The sequence below is a fragment of the Grammomys surdaster genome, unplaced genomic scaffold (assembly GCF_004785775.1).
Source record: "Grammomys surdaster isolate TR1022 unplaced genomic scaffold, NIH_TR_1.0 219, whole genome shotgun sequence".
Lineage (NCBI taxonomy): Eukaryota > Metazoa > Chordata > Mammalia > Rodentia > Muridae > Grammomys > Grammomys surdaster.
This window is the reverse complement of record NW_021604664.1, coordinates 2852854-2870976: the sequence shown is the minus strand read 5'-3', so window position 1 is coordinate 2870976 and position 18123 is coordinate 2852854. Positions and strand designations below refer to the sequence as shown.

General features: G+C 50.6%; 1 protein-coding gene across 4 annotated transcripts in view; it reads left to right on the top strand.

Annotated features, from left to right (window-relative positions):
- Nacc2 (NACC family member 2) overlaps window positions 1-18123 on the top strand; it is a 78035-nt gene that overhangs the window by 768 nt on the left and 59144 nt on the right. For 2 of the 4 annotated variants that reach the window (XM_028772920.1, XM_028772921.1), the window contains exon 1: window positions 8634-8736. The exons of 1 other annotated variant lie outside the window; for it this stretch is intronic. The gene's annotated coding sequence lies outside the window, so the exon portion shown is untranslated. Of the gene's footprint in view, window positions 1-8613; window positions 8737-18123 lie in introns of those variants that run through there. One more of the 4 variants, XM_028772917.1, reaches the window with a different exon arrangement.

The following is an 18123-nucleotide window of genomic DNA, read 5'->3' as shown; positions in this document are numbered from 1 at the left end:
AGATAGATAGATAGATAGATAGATAGATAGATAGATAGATAGATAGATAGATAGATGGAGAAACCTCTGCCCTGGGAACAAGGAGACAGTTGCCATGAGCAGCCCTCTCCAACATTTTTGCTCATACAGAGTAGGAAGGCCTTGGCTTACTGGGGCAGGCCACAACACAGGGTGGCTCTCAGTGCTTTCTCTAGGCTCACCTCAGCAGTGGGGGCCAGAAGTACTCTACTCCTGCCCTCTTCTTGGTACCTGCAGGACACTTTAGGATGAGAACCAACATAAACTGCAGCATCTCAATCAAACGGGCAACTGTTACCAGAACTCATCCCTGTAGAAACTATCTCCACTTGAACCCTGGCTGCCCAGTCCCTCTCCCAAGGCCGCCTTCTGCCTTTTGTCTCCCTGGACCTAAGGATCCTAGAGAGCTCATTGGAGCAAAGGCTCACAGGTTAGAACCTTTTTGAGACTGGCTCATTTCTCAGCATTAGTTTCTCAGAGCCATCTCTGTGGTGGCAGGTGTCAAACTTCTCCCTGCTGAGGCTGAGGCTGAGGCTGCTGTGTTGTGTGGATGGGCCCCTTGGAGCTTACCCAGTGTCCTTCACTGCTTGCTGTTGCTTCCACCTTTGATTGGGATGCCAACAGAAACCTGAGTGTGAAGGTAATCTCATTCACAGCAGCTTTCATTTATTTACTTTAAATTATTCTATCTAATTATTTGTTATTTGTGGTGCTGGAGATAGATTCCAGGGCCTTATACATACTGGGTAAGCTCCCAACCACTGTTACTCACCCGAAAGTCTTTGCTTTCACCTGTTTTGGGGTGCTCACTTGAAGGAGGTGTTGCTGGACTGACTGGTCATCCAGTGTGCTGAGCTGGGTGGGGGTGGGGGGCTCTGTCAGGGATTTCTTTTTATTTTCTTTTTTTAAAATGGTGTATTGTTTTTATTGTATGTGTATGATAAGTGTTTCACTGCCTATGTGTATGTGCACACAGTGCCCAAAGAGGCCAGAAGAGAGCACTAGAACTGAAACCAGAGGTAGGATGGCTGTGAGTCACTGTGTAGGTGCTGGGAACTGAACCCAAGTCCTCTCTACAAGAATAGCATGGTTTTTTTGTTTTTTTGGGTTTTTTTTTTGTTTTTGTTGTTTTTTGATTTTCGAGACAGGGTTTCTCTGTGTAGCCCTGGCTGTCCTGGAACTCATTCTGTAGACCAGGCTGGCCTCAAACTCAGAAATCTGCCTGCCTCTGCCTCCCAAGTGCTGGGACTAAAGGTGTGCACCACCACTGCTTGGCTGAATAGCATGTTCTTAACCACTGAGCCAACACTCTAGCCCTGCCATGTGATTTCTCCAGACCCTGCCTGGCCACATTTCTCCAGTCATGCACAGGATTCTAAACTGCCCATATCCCCCTCAGCCCTGACTGTTTGTTTCCTTTTTTTTTCACTTCAGCTGCTACAGTGAGAGTGATGTGGAACCTTGCTATGTCTACCTTTCTTTTTCAGCAGTAAATCTCAGAGGCTGAAAACATTCTAGGCCAAATAAGAGTGTACAGAGGCTAGACGCTTCCAGGATTAGCAGCTTGATGTGTGTCTCCTGCCTTGGACTCAATATGACACTGAGGATGACCTTGAACTCCTGGTCCTACTATCTCCATCTCTTAAATGGTGGCATTATGGGTGTGTACCATACCTAGTTTATGCAATGCAGGAATACAGAGGTTTGTGCATGTTGGGAAAACACTGTACCAACATGTACACTGTACCCAAAACTCACTGATACACTTTATTCACAGGGTCTATGTTCTCTGCTGAGACAGAAGAACTAAGAAGCTTGTTGCAAGATATTTAATCATACTGTGAACCTCAAGATTGTTTTCTTTACTGAGAAAAACTATTTCTAGTTGTGGTGTGGCTCAGCCCTTTGTACACACCTTTAATCCCTCTGGCTAGAATACATAGACACGCCTGCCCTTAGTACACACGTTTAATACCAAACAATGAAGGTAAAGTTAATTTGTAGAAAGAAGTACCCGCTGGACAGTGGTGGCGCACGCCTTTAATCCTAGCACTTGGGAGGTAGAGGCAGGCGAATTTCTGAGTTTGAGGCCAGCCTGGTCTACAGAGTGAGTTCCAGGACAGCCAGGGCTACACAGAGAAACCGTGTCTCGAAAAACCAAAAAAAAAAAAAAAAAAAGGAAGTACCCATGTTTGAAAGTGATGTCTAATTGTATGGCAGATAAAGTGACAAATCTGAGAAAGATTCAACAAAATAGGATCTGTCCAACTCTCACAAGGAGTGAGAGGGAAGGGATGCTACCTGAGGAACAGAGCAGAGAGAAGAAAGAAGGCAGTTTTACAGAGACAGGTTAGAGAGAGAAAAAGCTGGACACAGGTGAAGACAGAAGGAGCCAGGGACTGAGAAGGAGCCAGATTAGGAGAGGATGAGAGAGTTAGTTGGAGGCCAAGCAGAGCAACTCAGTCAGAGGCTGAGAGAGAAGCCAGATTGAAACAGTCACCCTGGAGAGGTGTTTGAGCCAGAACAGCTGAGCTGAGCCAGCCAGCACTCAGAAAGAACTAGAAGGGGTGAGCTTACTCAGCAGCGAGTCTCAGAGGCTGAAAACATTCTGGCCTAGATAAGATGTATGGAGGCTAGAAGCTTCTAGGACTAGGCCGAGGAATGATCCAAAGATACTGGAAGCCGCAGTATCTCAGCCGATGGAGGCACCCTGAAGCTCAGGGTGACTCCTGGTGCGAGGTAGACTCCGTGCAGGGGCTAGAGACACAGCCTGTGGCCCCAGCCAGTGAGCAGGTTGAATCTTGAATCTACCAAGAGACTAGATTCAAGGCTAGGACTGGGATACAAGGACAAGAGCCTTTACGGGATGTTCTGCAGGAGGGACTCCACTCATACACCCCATCTTCCTTTGGCCTGTTGGTGGCTCAAAGCTGGATATTGTGCCAGGTGAGCTGGATATCCAGGCTCTGGACCTAGAGTTAAGATAACTATGGTATCCAAAGATGACCAAAAGGATTGTGCTCTGGCAAGAGATCAGCTTGTGGCTCCTGCTCAGTGGTGGAGTGAAACCCCTCATTGTGTTCTAGACCAGTCTTGCTGGGAACAGCCTTTGACCACTTACATTCCTAGGAGTCACAAGCCAGCCAGTTTGAGGGTTACTTTGCTGGGCTTACTATTGGGAAGTACAGCCTTCATATGGGGAGCACAGCCTTCCTATGGAGAGCACAGCCTTCTTATGGAGAGCACAGCCTTCTATGGAGAGCACAGCCCTCTGAGCCCAGAACTTCAGGTAAAGGTCTGTGAAAGGGTCTGGCCTTACTCTCTAGGTACCCTGGGTACCTAGTGCAGTTAGAGGTGCCAGCACTCAGGCAATGGTGAAGGTATCTGTTTCTCAGCAGCCTGTGAACCTCCTGTCACATCCCTAGGCAGTTCCCAGGACAGGAATATAGACAGCCTCAGGCTCTCAGGCTGTAGACATCTGTGGGTTGCTGCAGCCAGAGATGAGACAGTGGAAAAACAGGACCTGTACCTGTATATGTAGGTCAAGCAGGGACAGGGAGTGCCAGGTAACTCCTGTGACATGCAGAGGGGAAATGGGCATTTATAAGACATTTTGGGGGCTAAGGATGTGGCTCAGTTAATAGAATGCTTGTTTGGCATGTACAAAGATTGGGTTTGACCTCCAGCACCAAATAATCCTGGTGTGGTAGTACACACCTAACCCGTGATTCTAACATTTGAAGGGAGAGGGAGCAGAGCCAGAAGTTCAAGGGCATCTTAGACTACACAGTGAGTTCAAGGCCAGACTGTGTCACTCCAGGCACTAAAACAAGATGGGGAGGAGGTGAACTTGTGCTAAAAACCTTGCTTAGGCCCACAAAGTAACCAAAAGCAGGACAGAGTCCTGGCATATCTGCCTTCAACTGTCTCCTTTGGCTGAAGGCAATAGATAAAAGTCGTTGTCCATAGTCTTTCCCTGTGGATTCCTCTTGGTTTCCAAAGCCCCACAGAACAGCCTTTCCTCCTAGGTAAAGATACTGATCTTTAAAATGAACACATTAGGGCTGGGAGCGGAGCCCTGGGTCAGTGGTAGAGTATTTGCATAGCATGTGTGGAACCCTAGGTTCAAAAGGCAATGGACATGTTAACAATGTAAGAGTTTATCAGACCAACTTGCAGGGCAGAGCAGAGCAGAAACTGAATGGGCCGCTGGGCGGTGGTGGCGCACACCTTTAATCCCAGCACTTGGGAGGCAGAGGCAGGCAGATTTCTGAGTTCAAGGCCAGCCTAGTCTACAGAGTGAGTTCCAGGACAGCCAGGGCTACACAGAGAAACCCTGTCTCAAAAAAACCCAACAAAACAAAAAAACAAAAAACAAAAAAAGAAAGAAAGAAAAAAGAAAAAAAGAAACTGATGAGCCAGTGGTGAACAGGACCACGAGTTGGTCAGGAACGCTGAACTCTTTATTTGCCCTCTGTTTAATCCTGAACCTGTCAGAACCCTGAAGACATTCTTGGGACTCACTGGCCCTTTGTTTGCCCCTCTTCCTAATGTAGACATACTGGATAAGTTTCCTTTGTTTTTCTTGTATTATGTGCATGTGTGTGTGGTGTGCATGCATATTTTGAGATAGGACCTAGCTATATTTGTTCTGGCTGACCTGAACTCACTATGTAGACTAGGCTGATCTTCAACTCACTTGTCTTCCCCCCTACCCCCCCAAGCGCTAGGACTGAAGGCATATGCCACAGTAGCCCAGGTCTGCCTTGAATTTGCTATGTAGCTGAAGAGGACCTTGACAGTCTGATTCTCTTGATTCCACAAGCTGAAGATTCTAGGCATGCTTGTAACCAGGCCCACTACTTGTCACTTTGTTGTATTTGGAAATGGGTAGCTAGGCATAGCTAATTCTCATGACAGCTGGAACAAAGGCAATGGGGCGGGAAGAGTCCCAGAACTGGTAGAAAATGGTAGCTTGCATCTAGGGTGTGAGAGGGGTGACAGGAAGTCCAGCCGATGAAGCTACCACTTGTGATCATGCTGAAGGTGGAATGTGGGTCTTTATTCAGTAACATCATGGGTGGAGGAAGCACAGGTCTTGAATTGAAGAAAGTGGGTCTCATCCTAGTCCTGGGCATTCAGACACACAGCTTGGAGCCTATTCACAGGCCTCTGGGCACTTCAGATCTGGGGGCAAAAGTTCCCATGCTTTCGAAATTCCCCCAAAAATGGGAGTTTTGTTTGGTAAGGTTTCCAGTACAGGGCTACTTAGGGCCCTACCTTTATGGCTATCCCCAGCCTGGTGTTTTCCAGATAAAGGGTGAAGACTCTGAGGGCTCAGATGGAGGTGAGCCTGCCCTTCACAGTGGTTGTTGTTAGCAAGGCTGATGGGCTGCAAAGCCTCATGCAGGACAGGCAAGCACTCTGCCACCGAGCTAAGTCCTGGTGCCACATGCTAGTCCTTCCTCCACACTGACCAAGTGCAAGGAGTACTCAGCACAGGCCACCCACACTTTGCTAAGTCCTCACTCTGCAGAATCTCTACTGCAGAGCATCAAGTAAGTGAGCCTGAGCTGGCGCATCTTCCTCCTAAACTGAATTCTTCTCATGTGTAAGACAGGAATTAGGAGAACTGACCTCATAAGTTCACTGTCAATGTTGCGTTAGACAATGTTCTTGGTCTGAGCACAGACACAGGCCAGGCCAAAACTTGTAAATATTCCATGCATGCATGCATAAAAATCATGCAAGGAGGCAAGCAAATGCTCATGTATGCATGAGAAACAACTGCTACCTATTGCCTTTTTCTGCACATGTACAGGTGTTTGCACGTGTGGGCACGTGTGCACATACATGTGAAAGCAGAGGAAGATGTCAGGTATCCTGGATTGCTCTTTACTTTATTTACTGAAGTAGACTTTCAACCTAAACCCAGAGTCACCAGTCATGTCTGATTGGGTTTTATGTGAGTCTAGGGGATCTGAACCTAGGTCCTCGAGTTTGCAGAACAAGAGCTTTATCCACTAAGACACCTGTATTTTCCTAATATATCATTGAATAATAAAAAAAAAAAGGAAAGGAAAGAAAAAGAAAGGAAAGGAGAGAACTGCTCCTAGGTATGATAGAAGAAAAGGTTTATTACAGGTATGTGGGAGAGTCAGAGGCAGGGACTTCTAGGAGAGTGCAGAGTGAACATGACCAGACTAAGCTGGGACATGTGGGGAGAGGAAGAAAGGAAGGAAAAGGGGGGAAGGAGGGAGAGGGGAACCAGGTGCAGCAACCAAGGGACCCAAAGAGCAGGCAACCAAAATGATCGGATTATATAAGGAAGAGCAACCCAGTGCCCTGGGTAGGACAGTTTAGGGCAAGAATGCCAACTAGGAGGGCCCTGTAACCAGGACTGATGGGTGCTGGGAGAAGCTGGCAACCAGGTTCACTTTGATATAGTAAATAGGCAACTCAGCCGTTTGTCCCAAGTTTGAAATCTAACACTCATTAAAGAAAGTGTTTATGAGCTAGGTGGTGATAGCACATGCCTTCAATCTCAGCACTCAGGAGGCAAAGGCAGGAGTTCTGAGAATTCGAGGCCAGCCTGGTCTATAGAGTGAGTTCCAGGACAGCCAGGGCAACACAAAGAAACTCAGTCTTGCAAAACAAACAAACAAACAAACAAAACAAAACAAAACAAAACAAGGGGGCTGGAGAGTGGTCTGCTCTTCCAAAGGTCCTGAGTTCAATTCCCAGCAACCACATGGTGGCTCCCAGCCATCTGTAAGGGGGTCTGATGTCCTCTTCTGGTGTGTCTAAAGACAGCTACAGTGTACTCATATACATAAAATAAATAAATCTTTAAAAACAAACAAACAAACAAACCAAAAAAAGTTTTTTGGGCTAGGAGTAGTGCTGTATTCAGCACACTAGGAAACCCTGGATTTTGGCTTTGCCAAATGTTTCATTAATAGTAACTTTTACAAACTTAAAGGATGAAACAAATATGCACTGAAAGGTGCTGAATGGCTCACTAGAGGGTATGGGAGGGGCTCCTGGCACTATCTATCTCTACCTGTGGGTCCCTTCTGTACATGGTGACCTAGCCCTGGTCACTAGTGTCTTACAGACAGCTCTGGTGTCCTGAGCTCATTTTTTTTTTTGCTTTGTTGGTTTGTTTGGGTTTTTTCATTTGTTTGTCTGTTTGAGAGACAGGGTCTTTCTTATGTATCTCTGACTGTCCTGGAGCTCACTCTGTAGAACAAGTTGGTCTCAAACTCACAGACATCCTCCTGCCTCTGCCTCCCCGGTGGTGGGATTAAAGGCACTGGAGCTTGTATTTAAAGTTAGGAGCCTGAAGGATTCCCCTGTGATTACCATCTCCTGCCTGGGCCTCAGGCTTGCTCAAAGCCTTGCTCCTGCTCACCTACTTGTGTGGAGCAGGAATGCGGTACCTGCGTTGCTCATTGCCAGGTCACCATGCCCAAGTTACTTCTAGCTCAACCACGTGTGGTTGAGGGTCTCCAGCATGTAGACTCTTGCCCCCCTTTCCTGAACATGTCAGACAGCCCTCAATAGGCTGACAGTGTGGGGGTGGGCTTTTGGACCTGGGACCAAATTTAGATCTAAGTGATGTTCTGGGGAAAGCTCAGAATTGAGGTTCCTTATCCATTTTCCTGGTGGGCCGGCAGGGGAATGAGCTAGTGTGTGCGCGTTGGTGTGAGGTTTGGGGTGTAGTTGTTTTCTAGAAGCAGAGCTGAAGCGAAGTTTAGGCCAAGGGTTAGTTATGACCCAAGCATGGGCAAAGATGCTCCACCAAGCTTATACCTAGTAATGACCTTAGCCAGCGCTGAGGTCTTGGGGAGGGACAGGGCAACTTTTGTTCACTTAATGCCCTTCCTCCTCAGTGACCTTGCTCATGACCTCTTTCCTGGTGCCATTCTTATTTTTATGCAAGCACTGTCGTGTGGGCATAGGGTCAAAATGGCTGTGACCCTCAAAGGGTACTGCTGCCTGAGCACACATTGGGACTCAGGTTGGGAGGGCAATAAAGGGGACTCCTGGGTACTTTGAGGCATGTAGCCGGTTTTATTTCTAAGCACTTGACTTAGAACCACATCTCTGTCCATCAGAGCATGGCCTTGAGCAAACAGAGAGCACTGTTGATCATGTCTGGAGACACTGTCACACGCCTGGATTCCACTGGGCCTGAATACTGCAAGAGCCTCTTCCACATAGCTGTAAGTCAGTGGGCAGCAGGCACCAGGGCCCGGTGGTACTTATCCAAGGCTGCTCGGTCACGCGATTTTCGATCCAAGGCTGGTGGGTGCAAGTGCGGCCGCGGAGAATTAAGAGATTGGGACTCGGTACTCCAGGTCCTACCCCAGTTCAGCCGCTGATCCCATCCCCTTCCCCGGTGCAGACTTGGACACTAAGCGCTCGGAAGGCATGGAGCAACAACTCTCGGGATCTCACACCAGACCCCCTGTATGCTTCCCTCTCCCGCGCCCACCTGGCGACGAGTGCGCGCGGGAGCGCGCGTTCGGCGCTCTGTCCCTTTAAACAGCCCGCGGGCGCCTCCTCCGCGCCCCGCCCCCGCCGCGGTGCGGCCGCCGGTGCTGGGCGAGGTCGGAGAAAGTCCGCGGGCGCCGGAGCTCGGGGACGCCGGAACACTTCCTGCCGCGGGCGGCGCCGCAGCTGCCCAGGCCGGACTGGGCCGGGTGCCCGCAGGTACGGCCAACTTGGCGCGCGTCGCGCGGTTTCCGCCGCGGGCCAGTCGTCCCGCCCGCACTTCCCGCAAACTCCGCGGCGCGGCCGCCCAACTTGCGCACCCGCCGCCTGCCGCAGTGCCCGCCGCGCGCCCGGGGCGCGGCCGAGTGGGGCGCGGGCCGCGCTGGGGCTCCGTGCTGGCCCCGGGGCGGAGAGGCCGACTCGCCGAGGTGTCCCGGCTCAGAGCCTGGCCCCGACCCGGACAAAGCTGGCACTCCAGGCGCGCTATCGCCTTCCTTTCCCGTTGGGGGTCCACTGGCCACGGGAGACCCCGGGTTCGTCCCGCACGGGAGGGGAAGCCCCGATGACACTGGCCTCTGGCCAGGGCGCAGGGGACACACCCCTCCCGGCCGGCCAGGTCATAGGCAGCGCGTCTGCGCATCAGATTCGGCCCGCGTCCGTCTTCCCTAGCTAAGTGTGCCGGTTAGTGCCAGGGGTCGTCACTGCCTCTCTTTCTCTCCGGTGCCAACTCCAACTTTGGGAGACATTGGGTTTCACCGCAGTGGGAGAGGGCATTTGGCTTGTCCCTGTTTCTGCATCTCTGCAAAGTTGTTCAGGTCTCCGGACTCTTCTCCAAGAAAACTCAAGGGTGTGTGGGCTGGGGAGGTGAGATTGGTTGTCTCCAAGGCTTTTCGCCCGAGGCTGGAACTCAGTTCCCGCTTCTTCTTTGCCTGTGTTACGGGAGTCTGTGGGTTCACTTTAGCCCTTCTCTGGGTTCATTTCATGGGCAGATCTGTTCCGCGCCGCTTACTGCTGTTTTCCTCCTGGTGCTTTCTCTTGAACCCTAGGGTTTGTGGGCTCCCCCATTCTCCCTGGAGCTGACTGACATCGGCAACACTCACTGTACCCTACTCCCTCAACTTCGAGATTCTAGATAGTTTGTTGGGCTCTCTATACTAGCTTTCAGGGGTAGCTCTGGGGAGTGCTGCAGCTGAGCCTGTCTGGGGGTGGAGTGGGCTGGGCCATGGGCCTGGGTGGCCGGGTCACGTTCTTGGTCCAGTAAAACTCTTCCTTCCGAGCAATTCATGTGCACGTTCATGTGTCCACATTCATGTTCTGCTCATCCCTGGTGCAGCCCTCTGGTCCTGTTCTTCTGCCTCTGGTTCCCTTTTCTGTCCTCTTCCTCATCCTTCATTGAGGGCAGGATGTCCCGTGGGGCTTTGCACTCTACTGTGTAGTCTTTAGATATAATGTTCTGGGAGGGTTGGCTGTGATGTTTCATTTCACAGTTGAGGGGACAAAGCGCGTTCAGCTACGAGGTGGACAGCCAACATTCCTGTCTCACCCTCCGACAATCTTCTCCAGTCCCATGGAGCTACCCACTCTTCCACCAGTGTCCTTCACTCTTCATTCCTTCAAGGATGCTCTGTGACACTTCCTCATTGGGTGGCACCTTGGCTGGAGCCCAAGTGAAGGGAAGAAAAGAGGTGACCCAGGGCAGTTGGCCCCTGTTCTTTGGGCCAGCTGGTTGGAATTAGCACAAGTGGAACAAGGTATCTCTTGTCACTGTACAGTGGCCCGGATCTTCCCTCAGCAGTCATGCCCATGGCAGGATGGTGCTGGATGAAGACTGTGCACCCTGGCATCTGAACCCTGCTGATTCCGGGAGCTGGAAGCCATTTAGAATGCTGGGAAACACTATCAGAGAGAACCGCTTGTGCTGCAGGAGTTGGGCGCCAGGCTGCTTCTGAGCTGCTCACCATCCACCATCGGTCTGTGTTATGGACTGTCGGCATTACGTGTGGGTGCCCAGAGCACTGCTTCTTGGGAGAAGGCTTGTGCATGAATTTGACAACCTTACCAAACCTTTTTTCAGACTAGTTCTTGAACCTATACTATCCTATCATAAGAGTGGTTTCAGGGGGTGAGCTGGGGTGCCACAGAGGTCCTTTCTGCCTGATTTTCATGGTGGCCACTGTGATCTCCTGAGCCTAGGCAGGTCTTGGCATAGGGGTCCAGCACTGATGGGGCAGAAGCTGAGCGCTGTGGTTGCCTTATCAGAATGTAAGTCCCTGCCTCTGAGGTCTGTGCCTTTGACATCCTTGATCCTAGAATGTGCATGGCACCCAGTGGCTGCCAACCCTCACTGTTTTCTGTACTCATTGCCTCAGACATGTATGCATGCATGTCATAGCCCATGAAGTTTCCCCCTCTCCTATCTGCTGGGCTCTGCTCCTCTCACCCGGTGATTTCCAGGGAGTTCTCCTTGGGTGAAGGGGTAAGATGAACTACCAGGCCTCCCAGGCTGCTGAGAGTGTATGCTGTTTGTTGGTCCAGTGACCACGAACCACTGTCAGACCTCAGTCCCTTACCTTCCTCTGCCACAAAGCCACAAAGCCTCAGTGTGAGGATCAGAGAAAGTGACTTCTATGTACACCCCCTGCCCAGTATGTGCTGCTGTCCTGCAGTTGCCTACCCTTGCCTTGATAGCTGCTTATGTGTGTCTGGCCCATGCTGGCCTCCTGCTGGGCCTGGGCTCTCAGGGCGACATAGGCTGCCTTCCAGCTCTGAAGAGTCATGGCTGGTTGGAATGGGGTTGGATGAGGGTACCCATGGCAGTGTTCCTAGGGGTCATCCTCGTCTGAGGAAACCTATGTGGACTTTGAGACCTGCTTTTGCTTTGCTTTTTTTTTTTTTTTTTTTTTTTTTTTGAGACAGAATCTTATGTAGTTCAGACTGGCCTTGAACTCAGTACATAGCTGGATGACCTTGAACCCCTGATCCTGCAGCCTTCTAAGATCTGGGTTTACAAGTATGTGTCCTTACACCCTACTTCAGGTCTGGCCTTTTGGAGAAGGGAGCAGAGCCATGCGATAGTGCAAGAGACACTTCTTCAATGCAAGGGGCAGTTACCACCAGCCTCGGGGACACCAGGCTGTAGCTGTTCCTGGCAGGTGCAGGCTTCCTACGCCTGGCTGGTGGGGGAGTGTGTAAAGTCTGCTTTGCCTGAGTGTAATTAGGTGATGAAGGGGTACTAGAGCCTGTTTAGGAACTGACTTGCCAAGACTGCTCTACTCAGGCAGTATGAGCAGCCTGGCCCTGAGTTATCACGAGGTGGCTCGGGAAGCTTAGTTAGCACCCAGCTTAGTTTCTCAGGAGCGGGCAACCCTGCGCATAGCCTTGCCCACCATTGCCTCCTCCTTTTTTTTTTCCCCCTTTCAGCCTTGCGCCGTCCCCACCCCCACCCCTGGGCCCCTACTACTAGAGAAGCAGCATGTGATCTGGGCCGAGGTGGCTGCTCTAGCCTGCTCTCCAATGCAACCTCTGTTGCTGTTTTAGCCGACTCTCACTTTTTTCTAGGCTGCCTCCTGTTGGCATCACCTGCACCTAGAGCCAGGCTGCTCTCTGCGGCAGGTGGCCAGGCCTGTCTTTAACATTGGAAATTTGAGTTTTAGAAGCAGAGTTCTGTGTGTCTGGTTCTCCAAGACTACAGGCCTGTGAACAGGCCTGTCCTCAATTTGGAGCTCATGCTGTCTCTTGCCCTGAGAGGAGTCTGAGCAGAGCAGAGAGTGGACTCTGACCCAGCCTCTGCCAGCCCTGAATCTGCAGTGCCAAGCCTGGGTTCTGGGAAGCTACTGGATTAGGAATTTGAGGCCAGATTACTGGAGATTTTGCCCCCTCCTCAGGCTGTGTGACCCTCCCTCTCTGGGATCCATGCTAGGCCTCCAAGCTGACTCTGCTTAGCCTGCTGCCCTTGACATGATGAGACCCTTGGTGAGAATGTTGCTGGCCCTTTAAGGGGAGGCTGGTTCAGTCTCAGGGAGAAGGAGGCTTTTTCTCTGGAGTTGTTTCCAGGTCCCTGGGGAAGGGCTGGCTGGGGCTCTTAGGAATCATGCCCCTCCTCCCTGCACCAGGCCTGGCATCCAGGAGGGCATCCAGCCACAGATGGGCCTCCAGCTCCAGGCCCGCCCCTTGCTGGTGTCTGGGAAGCAGGCAGGGGTGGGATGGGGCGGGAACAACTTGGGGCCTGAAAGTGCCCATATATAGTCACCAGGGGGGTGAGCAGGGAGTCAGGCCTGTGAGCCGGCTGATCCTGGGGTGGCCAGTTCTCCCTGGCATTCCAGTGGGGAGGGATTGCTGTCTGGAAGGCAGGAGGACCTAGGGTAAAGAACATTGGGTCCAGCAAAGCCAGCCCCCAAGGAATGTTTGTTGATTGAAAATAAAATGTCCCGATTCCTCTGTAATAAGATCCAAGAATACTTTGAAAACTTCCATTTTTAAAAGTCAGAGGTAATAATATGTCCACAGTCAAGAGTGGTTTGAGTCCCTGATGGAATAGTAGGGTTTGGTGCCTGTTAGTGAGGTAGTCTTTCCAACATGAAATGCTGAAGCCCCTTTTTGGGGGGCCGCTGAGTGTCTATTCTCACTCACAACCCTATTTGGGAGAGAGGGGCACGCTGGCCACAGCTTCTGATGTTTCTGGAGTCTCTCCCATCTGTCTATGTTGCTAGCATTGGTGGTGGGTTTGGCTGTGGGCTGCTACCTGTATAAGGTGCATTCCTCCCTACTGAGCCCTGGGGCTTCGTCCTTGGCTGCTTCCTCTTCTCTGCCTTCTCCACTTTTTGCTGCACTCTTGACTCTGCTTTTAAAAATCACAATGTTAACACAGTTTCTGCTCATTTAATCTGGTTACTATTGTGCCGCTAAGGGCCTTTTTTAAGTTTTGTGTATTGATACTTTTTGTTGTTGTCAGCAGTTTTTTTCTTTCTTTCTTTCTTTCTTTTTTTTTTTTTTTAGCTATAAAGCCATTAGGGTGAGAGAAGATTAAAAAGATACATTACAATTAAAATGTTAATGAAATCTGCATCATACAACTTTTGAAACCCTTCAGGCATTTATCTTGCCTGTGTCATGTCCATTAACTTTGGCTATTCTTATTCCACACTGACCCCTGCTGAGAGATTTGTGCTATAATTGGATTTTTTTTTCTTAAATAAAAAAAAGGAGGGGAAAGCTTTTAAGAAAATAGAGGTTGAGTGGCTGGTCCTGGTCCTGAAATGAAGAGAGTAGAGAACGGAGAGCTTGACTCCCTCACTGGGCAGGCTCAGAGCCCACTCCCTCCTTGGCTTTAAGATGTGTATTTGGGGTGTGGCTTTGCAAGAGGGAGAGCCTAGAGGGATGAGGGTGTGAACCTGAGGGCCAGGTTGGGGTGTCGGGTATACTCATTCCCCAGGGAAGAGCTAAGATGCTGGGATAGGAGGACCCCCCCCCCCCCGCCATCCTCCATTTTACCTGTGACTATTTAAGGGCATAGTGATGTTTCTGGCTAGGGTTTTGGGCTATGAAAGGGAGTTTTCCCCAGGTCTTCTTCCCAGGACAGTTGAGAGTTCAGGGCAGGACTGCATGACTTCTGGGCGGGTGGATCAGATGTGTATGCATAGGTATGCATATATGCAGTTGTGTGCTCATGTGCCCCATGGCCAGTAGCCCCTCTCTGGCCCCGGGACCAGCTTTTCGGGGACAGCTCTGTGGGCACCTGGCAGTGCTGGAGCTGGTCAGGTGGTTGGCAGTGGGCTGCAACAGACAGATTTCATGTCTATGTTTCTGCAACACCTTTCTATAAAGGGAAACATAATTTAAAATATGATTACTTAGTGTTGTAACAGCGCCTCAGCCGCTCTGCTGCGAGAGAGATCATTATCAGTCTGATATTAACTTGCAAAGAATATTATGCAAATTGCCTGCGACTTGGGAATCCTGGCAGGCAGGGCTGGTCTGGCTTCCCTGGAGCTTGGGCCCTTGTCCTTGGAGCTGAGACTTTTTCTTCTTCTCTCCCTGCACACACAGGCCTCTTTGCCCTCAAGGTCCTCTTAGCAGCAGCCCTGAACCTTAGGTCTGTGGGGCCCCACCCACACCCTTGACTTCACTTTGCTACAGTGAGCGGAAACTAGAAGCCTTTTGGCAGGCTTGCTGTGATATGGGGGTAGCATTTATCTGGGGTGACAGTACTGTGATCATGATCGTGGCTGGGCCTTGACACGGGCACTTGAGCTTCTGCAACTCAGCAGCCCCTGAGGAATGGACATGGCCAGGAGAAGCAGTTGTCCCACTGGTTGTATGACTACTGGGGTTATCCGAGAAAGGGTTTACTCTGCCATGTGTATGTCCTGCCGTGCTGTGCTTTGGGGCTCTGATCCAGCTACACCATTATAGGAAGGAAGTGTTCTCATGTGTCTGCCCTCCCAGTTCATCCTAATGGGGGTGCTACAGTCTGGCTAGGAGAACATTTCTTTCAACTTTTGTTCCACTGTAACAAAGCCCCACAAAGCAATGTCCCTGACTTTAAACAGTGGAAAGGCCCATTTTGGGATTCTAGAAACAGTGTCCACCTGGTGCTAGTGAAAGCCCAGTCCTTCCCCTAAAGATTCCCCAGTGTGGTGAAACTAATGCCCACTGGGTGTCACTGAATCTTCTTGCTGTATCCCAAATCTCCTGGTGCAGAGCCAAGGTCTGGGAAGTAGGCACCTGCCTGAGGAGGCCCTTAGCTTTCCCAGGGCAGGAGGCAGAGGCTGGGGGTGGGGAGTGCGGCCTCTCCTGGGAGCAGGCAGGAGGCTCTTGCAAAGGGATAGATAGGGGCGTTCTCAAGGATCATATTGATGCTTATTCCAATTGGTGGCTACCCACAATGCCAGGTTTTCATACCCAGGGTCCTCTTGGAGTGTGAGCTCTGGCCCTTACTGCAGTTGGGTCCTGATTCAGGGCCTCAGTTTCTCTCTGTGTGAAACAAGGGAAGCTGATGGTGAGCTCTGGACAGCATCCAGCACCCCACTTTAGTCATCAGGGTCTCTGGCCAGGGCTGATCCACCTTGTATCATACCGAGCCATCTTCTTCATGACTTAGCCAGCCACCTCTCCTGTGCTGCTACTCCTCCCACTTAGGATGGCTTCTGGAGGACTTGGGGGTGCTACACACACTTGACCTTGCCTGCCTGCACCATTCTTGCTGCTGTCCCCTTGTCTCTGCCTTTCCCTCTAACTCTGGATGAGCTCACCTCAGCTCCTTAACCCACCAATGCCCTGTCTGTGAATAAGGCCCTGTTGGAGGTTTTGGTGCAGGACAGAAAACCTTTGTGCCTGTGGCCCTTGCAGTACTTGCCAGCAGGGTGGGCTTTACACATAGCATCTGCTGCTTCTCAAAGCTTAGTGGAGGATGTGTGAGCTCAGTCCAGCTAGAGATCTTTGAAAGAACAGAGCAGACGGGGCCGAAGGAGAGCAGTGGGGCCAAGGCTTACATAAGCTGTGGGATAGGAGAGACAGGCACTGTGTTAATTATTGTAACCCAGTTTAGCAGTGAGTCTGTGTCACATGAAGTGGCCTGGAAACTGAAGCGCATGGGTCACAGTGAAGCCCAGGGGTGACATGGCTGACACAGGAATAGACAGTGTAGCATGCATATCAGCTGCAACTGTAGGGGAGGCTGAGAGAATGAGATATCCTTGGGGTCCAAACCAACCCATATTGCAAGAAAGTATTACTCCACAGTCCTGGGCACACTTGACCCCGCCTGAGCCAGTGCTCTGTCCCCTTGTTCAGCTTCTTTTCTCTAACTGTGGGTGAGCTAACCTCAGCTCCATTTGTACCTGGGATTGGGTGTCAGGCCAGACACTGTTTGGAGCAGCACCTTGTTAGCCTAATGTTGGTGTCAGTGTGGTAAGCTTGTGCGAAGTGACAGTCTTGGCTTCTCTCCTGGCACACGACAGGCTCCCAGGTATCTCCTCCTTTTCAGGTGACCAAGCATGTGGAGGATAGAGCCCATGGGCCCCGGGGTCACTGGAAGGTGCCCTGAGGTTTAGCTCTGGACTACTCAGGAAGTTCTTCATGGCACAGGAAGCTGTGTCATGACGTCCTTGAGAGTCCCTGCCCCTCCCCCCCAGGTGCTGTATGGGACACCTCAGGGTTTGGAGATATACCTCTGTCCCAACTGGCAGAGGCCTCTGGGAAGGCTGACCATTACCTTTCTTGCTTGGAAGACCTTGGCTATCGTCTGTATCCTGCTTCTGAGGTGTGATAGAACCTATGGACCATGACCTAGACGTGGTCCCCTTCTTGGCCCGTGACCCCTTCTTTGGGCTCTGATGGGATAACATAGTCTCCTCCAGCCTTAGGCCAAGAGTTGTGGAAGGGTAGCCCCTCCCCTTCTGAGCACTCTGAAGTGAGACTGGCTTCCATCCTTGCCCCCGATGACCCCCACCTCCACTGATACACTGCTACCCTCCATCCTTGTCCCTGCTGACCCATGCCTCCATTGATACACTGGTTACCCAGTATTGACAGGTGACATAGTGGTTCAAATGCTTTAGGGAAAGATTAACGATAATCAAATTTAGAGATTACATGTGCTATTTAAGGAACTCTTCCAAGACCTCTTAGGAATAAGTTACCCTGCATACTTTAGTGTATCTTGTTCAAACAAGAGCCACCTGCCACCTCCCTGTGCCAACACAGGCTGTGGCCTCTGTGGCAGTGCATGCTTCAAAGTACTCAGCATCTCTCACCTGGGACATCCTTCATAGTGAGACATCTGGTACAGAGGCCATGTTCTGGTTACTTGTATGGCTGGAAGGTAATTTTATGTTTTTAGTCTATCTGAGAGATTTATTTTTTTATTTTATTTTTTTGAAGAACAGTTTATTGGCTACACTGCAATAGTAGCAGTGGCTAGCTGGGTGGTAACTAGAATTCTGCTTCCAGTGTTTTTTTTTTTTTTAACATTAATTTTCTTCCTTCTCCCACCCTGTATATGTGTGAGTGTGTGTGTGTGTGTTAGTGTGTATATTCTCAGGTCTGCACACTGTACAGTGTGGAGGTCAAAGGGCAACTTGTAGAAGAGTGTATCCTGCCCCACCCCCTCACCATGTGGCTTTCCAGCATCAAATGTAGGTGGTCAGGCTTGTGGCAAACTGCTTTACCCCACGGAGCTATCTCACTAGCCCTGTTTGTATTGGAGTATTAGAGGTTCTATTTGTTTGTTTGTTTGTTTGTTTGCTTTCTTGAGAATGGGCCCCACTGTGTAGACCAGACTGGCCTCCAAGTCTTGATCCTCCTTCTCCAACTTCTCCAGTCCTAGAATTACAGGTGTATGCTCCAAGCCAAGTTCCCCTGTGGTAGAATCTTGACCCATCTCTTGTGGTCAGCTGTGGGATCGTCTGTTTTGAGTTTTCAGATGAGGAGACCCCAGCCTGGGATTATGCTTCTGTAGATGGCTGATTTCTCTATCATCATCCAAGTCCATCTGCCCTGTGGCATGTGCTGGCAAGTGCTGAGGTACACCTTGTTGAGTGGACATCCTACTGACATCTGGAGCACTCTGGTGTGATGCTGCTGTGAATGGTGTTAACAAGCACTTGT